Source organism: Bos javanicus, chromosome 5, assembly GCF_032452875.1.
Source record: "Bos javanicus breed banteng chromosome 5, ARS-OSU_banteng_1.0, whole genome shotgun sequence".
NCBI classification, from domain to species: domain Eukaryota; kingdom Metazoa; phylum Chordata; class Mammalia; order Artiodactyla; family Bovidae; genus Bos; species Bos javanicus.
In genome coordinates this window covers 87763034-87774322 of record NC_083872.1, presented here as the reverse complement: position 1 = coordinate 87774322, position 11289 = coordinate 87763034, and the positions used below count along the sequence as shown (strand labels likewise).

The 11289-nt window shown below is 37.4% G+C and overlaps 1 non-coding gene across 1 annotated transcript; it reads left to right on the top strand.

Annotated features, from left to right (window-relative positions):
• Positions 1-698: 698 nt before the first annotated feature.
• TRNAK-UUU (transfer RNA lysine (anticodon UUU)) lies at positions 699-771 on the top strand. Its single transcript has one exon. It is a non-coding gene; the product is annotated as a tRNA-Lys (tRNA).
• Positions 772-11289: the final 10518 nt, after the last annotated feature.

Genomic DNA, 11289 nt, shown 5'->3' with positions numbered 1-11289 from the left:
TTATTTACATCTGTAACTACTTTCTTTCATGTTAAATTCTCAACAACATTAACGTTAATTTGTTTTAACCCACAGTACACACAAAATAGTCTCAGAGTAACAATATCAACACTACCAATAAGAATATGATAAATGGCATAGCTTAATATGTTTTTGTAGTTCTTAAAACCTTTGAATAATTTAGTACTAGTTTTGTTTTCAAATCACATGAAGTAGTTACTCTGTGTGTGGTTATGATACAAAATCAATATGCAGTTAAGTTGATTTGCTTCATTTAACTTTCTATTTTTAGAAATTGTTTTTTAAAATTGCTAATAATTATGTAACATTTGTATATGTTTCCTAAGTCAAATCTAAAAAGCAATATGTAGTTAAAAAAACCTAACTTTTGTCTCAGAATCCTCTACTCTGTCCTCCTCTTGTGTCTGTGGGTGAATTTTGGAAACAATTTTGATTTCCCTCCCAGTTTTTAAACATAAGAAAAATGTATTTATATTCATCTTTTGCCTTCTTTCGCTAATATGCTTTATACATTTTTCCTTCCCACCTTACTTAACAAGATACTGAAGATCGTTTCATAGGATGATATAAAGATATTTCACACAACTTAAAAAAATTAATTAATTTATTTTAATTGGATCTTATAACTGTTCACTGCTTTGGGTAGATGTACCATTTATCAACCCCCCCAGGGCACTGCCTGAATAGCTCAACTGGTAGAGCATCAGACTTTTAACCTGAGGATCCAGGGTTCAAGTCCCTGTTCAGGCAGCATGGTTCCCTTTGTGGGCTTCTCTGGTAGCTCAGATGTAAAGAATCTGCTTGCAGTGCTAGACACTGGGGTTTGATTGCTGGGTCGAGAAGATCCCCTGGAGAAGGGATGGCTACCCACTCCAGTATTCTTGCCTGGAAAGAGACGAGCTCGTCTCATGGAGAGACGAGCCTGGTTACAGGGTTTCAGTCTAAGGGGTTAGTTGCTCTGCCATGTCCGATTCTTTGCGACCCGATGGACTGTGGCTCACCAGACTCCACTGTCCATAGGGCTGCAGTCTATGGGACCTCAAAGAGTCAGACATGACTGAGTGACCAACACTTTCAGGGCACTGCAGCCAGCCCTCAGATGCACTGTTCAGTTCAGTTCAGTTGCTTAGTTGTGTCCAACTCTTTGCAACCCTATGGACTGCAGTTCGCTAGGCTTCCCTGTCCATCACCAACTCCCGAAGCTTATTCAAACTCATGTACATTGAGTCTGTGATGCTATCCAACCACCTCATCCTCTGTCTTCCCTTTCACTTCCCGCCTTCAATCTTTCGCAGCATCAGGGTCTTTTCAAATGAGTCAGTTCTTCACATCAGGTGGCCAAAGTATTGGAGTTTCAGCTTCAGTATCAGTCCTTCTGATGAACATTCAGGACTGATCTCCTTTAGGATGGACTGGTTGGATCTCCTTGCAGTCCAAGGGACTCTCAAGAGTCTTCTCCAACACCACAGTTCAAAAGCATCAATTCTTCGGCACTCAGCTTTCTGTGTAGCCCAATTCTCACATCCATACATGACTACTGGAAAAACCACAGCTTTGACTAGATGGACCCCTATTGGCAAAATAATGTCTCTGCTTTTTAATATGCTGTCTAGGTTGGTCATAACTTTTATTCCAAGGAGCAAGTGTCCTTTAGCTTCATGGCTGCAGTTACCATCTGCAGTGATTTTGGAGCCCCCCCCTCCCCCCTACAAAAAGTCTGTCACTGTTTCCATTGTTTCCCCATCTATTTGCCATGAAGTGATGGGACTGCATGCCATGATCTTGGTTTTCTGCATGTTGAGCTTTAAGCCGACTCTTTCACTCTCCTCTTTCACTTTCATCAAGAGACACTTTAGTTCTTCTTCAGTGTTTCTGCCATAAGGGTGGTGTCATCTGCACCTGAGGTTATTGATATTTCTCCTGGCAATCTTGATTCCAGCTTGTGTTTCATGAGAAATTCCAGCATTTCTCATGATGTATTCTGCATATAAGTTAAATAAACAGGGTGACAATATACAGCCTTGATGCACTCCTTTTCCTATTTGGAACCAGTCTAACTATTGCTTCCAGTGCAGTTCTAACTATTGCTTCTTGACCTGCATACTAATTTCTCAAGAGGCAGGTCTGGTGGTCTGGTATTCCCATCTCTTTCAGAATTTTCCACAGTTTATTGTTATCCACACAGTCAAAGGCTTTGGCATAGTCAATAAAGCAGAAGTAGACATTTTTCCTGGAACTGTCTCACTTTTTCAATGATCCAACAGATGTTGACAATCTGATCTCTGGTTCCTCTGCCTTTTCTAAATCCAGCTTGAACATCTGGAAGTTCACAGTTTACGTACTGTTGAAGCCTGGCTTGGAGAATTTTTAGCATTACTTTGCTAGTGTGTGAGATGAGTGCAATTGTGTGGTAGTTTCAACATTCTTTGGCATTGCCTTTCTTTGGGATTGGAATGAAAACTGACCTTTTCCAGATGCACTGTAGGGTACTCTAAATTCTTGAAGAAACACAATAATATTTGATGGTTGACAGACTGCACAAACACCTATCCTTAAACAAATTGCTATTTCAACATTAGATTGTGCCATGTTCCTTTTGATGATGTCATAGCTTTGCAAAGCTGAGGTTTTTTTTTTTGTGATTGCTGTGATGGAAAACAAATTCACATTGCAATCAATGTGAAATAGAAAATGAAGGAGGTGGAATTCAATCTCATTTTAAGGTTTGTGCTGTAGGTTTATACACTGTAGGTTTATATATCCTCTTGCTAAATAATTGCAGTTACTTTAAAAAAACACCTTTATTTCAATTGATGTGCGTTATTCCTTTTCAAAACGACTGATAAGATGTTGGACATCAATATTTATTAAGTAGTCTGAGCCTTTCTACTTAACAAACATAACTGTTGGGTGTTTCTCTTGGTTTAGACATTCTATTAAAAAATTACTGATTCATTAAAGATGTTGTAATCAAGAAAGTTTGGATTTCTGGTTTTGCATGTAAAGAGCTTAGAAGTTGATATTCTGTTTAACAAGGGAAAAGCTGAACAGACTGAAAAATCAAAAACTCTTCTTGATCTGAAGAGAGATGAGGACAAAGGGCAAAGCATTGTCCCTAAGATTGGAGAGACAGACAGGCAGATATGGGAGTCACAGCTTACTGAACTAGAGACCCATGAGTGAGAACTGCCAGTGGAACCAGTACCACCAGGATAAGAAAACTTGGGTGTAACTGATGAATTTCTGGATGCTCAGTTTGGACCAGTATGAGAGATAAAAACTCCAGGGGAATCTAGTCATCAGAGTCACTCCCACAACACACACACTTTTGTGAGTTTTATCTCCAGGAACTCAACCGGAGTCTCACAGTAAATAGTGCAGAAAGTCCCCTTGTGCTATTGAAAGGGGAAGGAAAATAAACAATTTTGAAATATGTCTGAGGTCTCTATTCTTCTTAAGTCCTGGTCTCTGAAAAAGCTGGTTAACCAGAGTCTAACCTGATGTAGTATTAGCAGAACCAAACTGACCTGGCAGAAAGGAAACACTCAGCTCTTGTCAGCTATAACCATCGTTTCCCACCTAATGGTGGAGGGGAGAGGACTGGGAAACACTGTGAAGTTCGCTCTCTAGAGATACAGACTCATTATAACACTGAGACCTAATCATAGGACTGTAGACAACTTCCCCCCTTCCCATAGCTTCCCTGTCCTCAAATCTTAGCACCACATTACTAAAGGCATATTTACAACAATTGCTTTTACCTGATCCGTCATGTCCTTCTATCAAGAGAAAGTTACAAGGTATACTAAAAGGCAAAAATTACAATTTGAAGAGCAAGCTGGCTGTCTGTCTTGTCATAACCAGGCATGGCAGGGATGTTGACATTATCAGGCTGAGAATTTAAAGCAATTATGATTAATATGCTAAGGGCTGGGCTTCCCTGGTGGCTCAGTGCTAAAAAATCCATTTGCCAATGCAGGAGACACACATTCAATGCCTGGGTTAGGAAGATCCCCTGGAAAAGTAAATGGCAACCCACTCTAGCATTCTTGTCTGGGAAATCCCAAGGACACAGGACCTTGGCAGGCTATAGTCCATAGGGTCACAAAAAAGATGGACATGACTTAGCAACTAAACAACAAAAACAACAATGCTAAGGGCTCTATGAGTAAAGATGTATAGCAAGCAAAACAGCTTATTAATGTAAACAGAATTCCTAAGAAAGAACAGTAAAGAAACGCTGGAAATTGAAACACTGTTCAAAAATAAAGAATGACTTTGATGAGCTCATTAGTAGACTGTATATAGCTGAAGAAAGAATCTTTGAGATTGAGGCTGTATCAATAGAAACCTCCAAATCCAAAAAACAAAGACTAAAAAACAGGACAGAATATACAAGAACTATGGGACAACTACAGAAGATGAAATGTATACATAATGAGAATAACAGGATGAGAAGTAAGAGAGAAAGGAACTGTAGAAATATTTAAAACAACAACTGAGAATTTCCCCAAATTACTGTGAGACACCAAACCCAGTTCCAGTGGTCATGTATGGTTGTGAGAGTTGAACTATAAAGAAAGCTGAGTGTGGAAGAATTGATACTTTTGAGCTGTGGTGTTGAAGAAGACTCTTGAGAGTCCCTTGGACTGCAAGGAGATCCAACCAGTCCATCCTAAAGGAGATCAGTCCTGAATATTCATTGGAAGGACTGATGTTGAAGCTGAAACTCCAATACTTTGGACACTTGATGCAAAGAGCTGACTCATTTGAAAAGACCCTGATGCTGGGCAAGATTGAGGGCAGGAGGAGAAGGGGACGACATGAGATGATTGGATGGCATCACCAACTCAATGGACATAGGTTTGGGTGAACTCCGAGAGTTGGTGATGGACGGGGAGGCCTGGCGTGCTGTGGTTCATGGGGTCGCAAAGAGTCAGACACAACTGAGCAACTGACCTGAAACCCAGATCTAGAAAACTCAGAGAACAGCAAGCAGGATAAATGCCAAAAAGCTACATAGAGGGATATTATTTTCAAACTAAAGAAAGTAAAAGATAAAGAGAAAATCCTGAAAGTAGCCACAGGGAGGAAAAAATAGCTATAGAAGAACAAAGACAAGAATTACATCCAAAATTTCCTCAGAAACTATGCAAGCAAGAAGAGAGCAGAGCAAAATAAAGTATTGAAAGAAAAAAATTACCAATCTTGAATTCTCTGCTCTGCAAAATTATCCTTCAAAAGTGAAGGAGAGATAAAGGCTTTTTCAGACAAACAAAAACCAAGGGATTGTGTTCCTAGTACACCTGCCATACAAGAAGTATTAAAAGAAGTTCTTTAGAGAGAAAGAAAATAATAAGGTTAGAATGTCAGATCTATATAAAGAAAGGATGAGCACTAAACAAGCAATAAATGAAGGTAAAATAAATTTTTTTATTTTTCTTATTCTTATTTGATCTAAAAGATAATTTGTTCAAGAAAACAATAGCAACAGTATATTGAACTATGGATACATATGTATGTATCATATATATATATGCTTATGCATAAGTGCGGAGAAGGCAATGGCAACCCACTCCAGTACTCTTGCGTGGCAAATCCCATGGATGGAGGAGCCTGGTAGGCTGCAGTCCATGGGGTCACTAGGAGTCGGACATAACTGAGTGACTTCACTTTCACTTTTCACTTTCATGCATTGGAGAAGGAAATGGCAACCCACTCCAGTGTTCTTGCCTGGAGAATCCCAGGGACGGGGGAACCTGGTGGGCTGCTGTCTCTGGGGTCGTAGAGAGTTGGACATGACTGAAGCAACTTAGCAGCAGCATGAATAAGTGAAATTAATAACAAGCAAGGATACAAGGTATGGTAAGAAGGAATTAGAATTATTTTGTTACTATAAAATATGCTACCCATGAAATGGTATAGTGTTAGTTAAAACTAGACTTGGATTAGTTGCAAAAGTGTACTGCAAACTCCAGGGAATGTATAACTGACACACAGAAAAGGAAAGAAAGTAGAATGGTATGAAATGCTAATTAAAACCACAAAGGCAGAAAAAGAGTGGAAGACAAAAATAGGAACAAAGACTAAGGGCAGCAAATATAAAACAACAAATGTGGTAACTATTAATCCAATAATATCAGTAATCACTTGAATGTCCATGGTCTAAATGCACCAATACAAAGACAAATATTGTCAGAGTGCATCATATAAAACTAAGGCCCAACTATATGTTGTCTATAAGAAATCTACTTTAAGTACAAAGTCACATGTATATTAAAAATAAATGAATATAGAAAAATACATCATGCTAACACTAAGCAAAAGAAAACAGACGGTCTGTATTAATTTCAGAAAAAGCACTCTTCAGAGCAAAGAAACTTATCAAGGATGAAGAAATGCATACATAATAACAAAGTGTCAGTTTTTTAAGAAGGTATAACAATATATGTATGTGACTAACAGCAGAGCATTAATCCATATGAGGCAGCAACTGGTAGCCCTGCAAGGAGAAGTAATGAAGCCACCATCATTGTTGTAGATTTCAACATCCCTTTATCAGAAACGTACTGATCCAACAGGCAGAAAATCAGTAAGGACATAGTTGAACTCAACACACCATCAATCAGCTGGATATAATTGACATCTATAGACTACCTCATCTAAAACAGAAGAAAACACATTCTTCTCAAGTTCACATGAAACATTCATCAAGACAGACCACATTTGGGGCCATAAAACACATCTTGAAAAACTTAAACGAATAGAAATTATACAACATCTGCCTTCAGATCACAATGAATTAAACTAGAAATCTGACTAAAAAAATCCCCAAATATGTGGAGATTAAGCAACCCCCATCACACAAGACAAAGAAAAAAGCTCAAGAGAAATTATAAAGTTTATTTATGATTAAAATTATTTTGAAAATGAAATGAAAATATGAGTTGTCAAAATGTGTGGGATGTAATAGAAGCAGTGCTTTGGAAACAAATAGCATTGGATGCATATATTAGTAAAAGAAGAAAGGTCTAAGTTCAGTCATTCAAGTTTCCACATTAGGAGACTAGAAAAGGAAGAGTAAATTAAATCCAAATTAAATCAGTGAAAAGAAATCATAAAAATTAGAGCAGAAATCAATGAAATTGAAAGTGGGAAATCAATATAGAACTGTGTAACCAAAAGCTGTTTCTTTGAAAAGATTTATAAAACTGATTATCTTTTAGCCAGGCTAAAAGACTTGGTGACTGAACAAAAAAAGTAAGAAGAAAAAAAAAAAAGAGGGCACAGATAGCTATCATTAGAAATGAAAAAATAGACATCACTGTAGATCAATGGACCTTAAAAGAATAAGAAAGGAACATTATGATGAATTCTATGCTCACAACTTGGATAACCTAGATGAAATGGAGCTATTCCTTGAAAAACGCAATTTGCCAAACCTCACAAATGAAGGGCTTCCCTTCTGGCTCAGCTAGTAAAGAATCCGTCTGCAATGTGGGAGACCTGGGTTTGATCCCTGGGTTGGGAAGATCTCCTGGAGAAGGGAAAGGCTACCCACTCCAGTATTCTGGCCTAGAGAAATCCATGGACTCTGTAGTCCATGGGATCACAAAGAGTCGGACACGACTGAGCGACTTTCAATTTCACTTTCACACATGAAGGAATAAACAATGTGAGTAGGTTGACATCTAGTAAACGAATTGCATCAGTAGGCAATAACCTTACAAAACAGCATCAGAGGTGTTTACTAATGAATTTTACTAAATATTTAAGGAAGAAATTGTGTAAACACTCTACAATTTCTTTCAGAGAATGGAAACAAAGGGAATACCTCCTAATTCATTCTATGAGGCTGTTTTTTTATTACCAAAATTTCAAAACCAAAGACATTACAAGAAAATAAAATTACAAACCAGTATCTCTCATAAACATAGATGTAAAAATCTTCAACAAAATATTAGCAAATTGAATCCAACACTGTATAAAAAGAACTATACTCCATGCTTAAGTGGGATTTATCCCAGGTATGCAAGGCTAATTCAGCATTGTTATATCAATTAATGTAATCCATCACATCAACAGTCTAAAAGAGAAAAATCACATGATCACAACATAGATGCAAAAAAAAAAAAAAAAGAAAAGAAAAAAACCAAACCAATGCATTTAATGAAATCCAACACTCATTCTTGTTAAAAACTCCCAGTAAACTAGGACTAGAGAGGGATATCCTCAACTTGTGACAAAAAAATATTTACCAGAAAACATTGTACTTAATGGTGAGAAGTTTGAAGCTTTCCCACTAAGATCACAGGCAAGGCAAGGATGACTCCTCTCAATACTTCTTTTCAACATTATACTGGAAAGTCTTGCTAATGTAATAAGATAGGAAAAGGAAATAAAAGGTATAAGACTGGATGAGAAGAAGTAAAATTCTCTCTGTTGGCAGATGATCATGATAATCTGTGTGAAAACCCTAGTGAATTGACAAAAATACAAAAATAAAGCAAAACCAAACTTCTGAATCTAATAAGCATTTTTAGCAAGATTGCAAGAAATGAAGTTAAAGCACAAAAGTCAATCACTTTCCTATATACCAGGAAAAATCAAGTGAAATTTAAAATGAAAAACACAATACAATTTGGATTAGCACCCTTTCAAAATGAAATACTTAGGTATAGATCTAAATATATACAAGATCTATGTGAGAGACCTATAAAATTTGATGAATGATATCAAAGAATAATTAAATGGGAAGATATTCCATGGGAAGAAACAACACTGTCAGGATTTCAGTTTATCTCAACTTAATTTAGATTCAATGTAATTCCAGTAAAAATCTAGCAAGAAATTTCGTGAATATTGAAAAACTGATCATAAAGTTTGTATGTAAAGGCAAAGGATCCAGAATAGCCAACTTGATATTGGAAGAGAACAAAATTGAAGGACTTAAACTATGCAACTTCAAGACTTACTACAAATCTGCAGTATTCAAGACTTGCTATTGGAAAAAGAATCAATGTAATAGAATTAAGGACCTAGAAATAGACCCACAAGAATGTAGTCAAATGATCTTTGACAAAGAAGCAAAGACAATACTATAGAGCAAAGATAGTTTTCAAAACTGGTGATGAAACAACTGAACATCCACATGGAAAAATTAAATCTTGACACAGACCTTACACTCTTCACAAAAATGAACTCAGAATGGATCACAAACTTAAGTGTGAGGTGAAAAATTATAAAATTCCTAGAATACAACATAGGATCAAATCTAGATGCTTTTGGATATGGTGATGACTTTTTTGATACAATATAAAATGCATGATTCATGAAAGATATAATTGATAAAGCTCAACTTTATTAAAATTAAAAATTGCTCCACAATAGACAACACTTAGAGAATGATAAGGCAAGCCACAGACTGGGAGAAAACATCTCCAAAGGACAGGCAGGGAGACTAGTTAGGAGTCAGTAGAAATTGCTTCAGGCTAAAATGAGAAGAAATTGAGTGAGATAAAAGGGCACATTTTTAAAATAATGCAAAAGAAATTTTAATAATTAGGACTTGACATTAGATTGACTGGAGAAGATGAGTGAAATGTTAGCGATTTCTAGCCTGGGAGATGGAGTGTGGTGTGAGCAGAAAGAAAATAGGATAACATGAGAAACTCTAATATGACTTCTAGTCTGCAATTGGAGATCTATCTTAACATGTAAATGCCCCTAAGAAGGTTATTACGTGAATATGTTTACACTAAGATGTAACTGATTTCTATCAGCACTTTGCTTATGAACAGGATTGGATTTGGGAAAGGGCAAGGTGGATCAGAGAGAACAGGAGAAGGGCAGTGGGCATGTGTGTGAGAGGAGGTGCAGCAGAGAAAAGATCATGATGGGAGGCTGCAGGCAGATAGATCAAGTTCACATTTTCGATTTAAGTAACTTTGTATGAATAGCGTATATAATGAGGGACTACACTTCATCTATTTTTGTTGTCTGCAAACACTTACAGGAGTCATTTTGTTGGCGAGTGGCAGAAATCCAGAGCATGTAAAAGTGGAAGTCGGAGTCTATTTCTAGCTCAAGCCCAGGAGATCTGGCTGATGAAATGGTGTCATTAGGGCACAGCCATTTCCATCTCTGGCTTTGCTTTTTTGCAGGTTGACTTCCTTGTCACACAGGCCTGTGCATGCATTGGTAAAGATGGTACTTGTTAGTTTTAAGATTACTTTTACTTATTTGTTTATTTCTTTAGTACCTTTTACTTCAGGGGTAAGAGGGAGAGAGAGAGAACCCTGTTCTTTGCTGTTGTTGTTGTTCAGTCACTAAGTCGTGTCCAACTCTTTGTGACCCCATGGATTGCAGCATGCCAGGCTTCCCTGTCCTCCTCTATCTCCCAGAGTTTGCTCAAACTCATGTCCATTGAGTCAATGATGACATCCAATTATCTTATCCTCTGTCACCCCCTTCTCCTATCATCCTCAATCTTTCCTAGCAACAGAGTCTTTTCCAGTGAGTCAGCTCTACACAATAGGTGGCTAAAGTATTGGAGCTTCAGCTCCAATCCTTCCAATGAATAGGAAGGTTGACTTCTTTTAGGATTGATCTCTATGCTGTCCAAGGAACTCTCAAGAGTCTTCTCCAGCACCACAGTTTGAAAGCATCAATTCTTTGGTGATCAGCTTTCTTTATGGTCCAGCTCTCACATCCATATGTGACTACTGGAAAAACCATAGCTTTGATTATACAGACCTTTTTAGTTCTAGTAAAGTCCCTTGGAGTGGCATTGCTATGTCATGTGCCCAGCATTGCACCAATCAGGCAAACAGGGTGGAACACTATAGTCCCTCCTGAAACTGAGAAGGGAGCCTGACTCCAAGCACAGGGACTGAAAATGAAAACACTTCAAGGTTTCCACTTGGCATAACAATTTTCATAGTGAAAACTTAGTAATTAAAAATGGAATGTGGAGTATTCATTACTTTAAAAAATGTAGCTTCTTATATGTAGATAGTATTATGGATATTCAGGTTCCTTTTCTCATCCTAAAAGAAGACCTTAGAGACTGGCATAGTTTCGTATCTTAAATTCAAAACCTTTCAGATTTTCCAAAGGACATTTGAGTTTGCTGATAAAATAAATTAGCTGAACTCTATATTGAAGAAATAAAATCTGTTTATTTCATACAAGACATATTGCCAGCAGCTGTGGTGAGATGTGATGTGATCTTCTCAATGAACAATCTAAGAGCCACTGAGTAAGCTA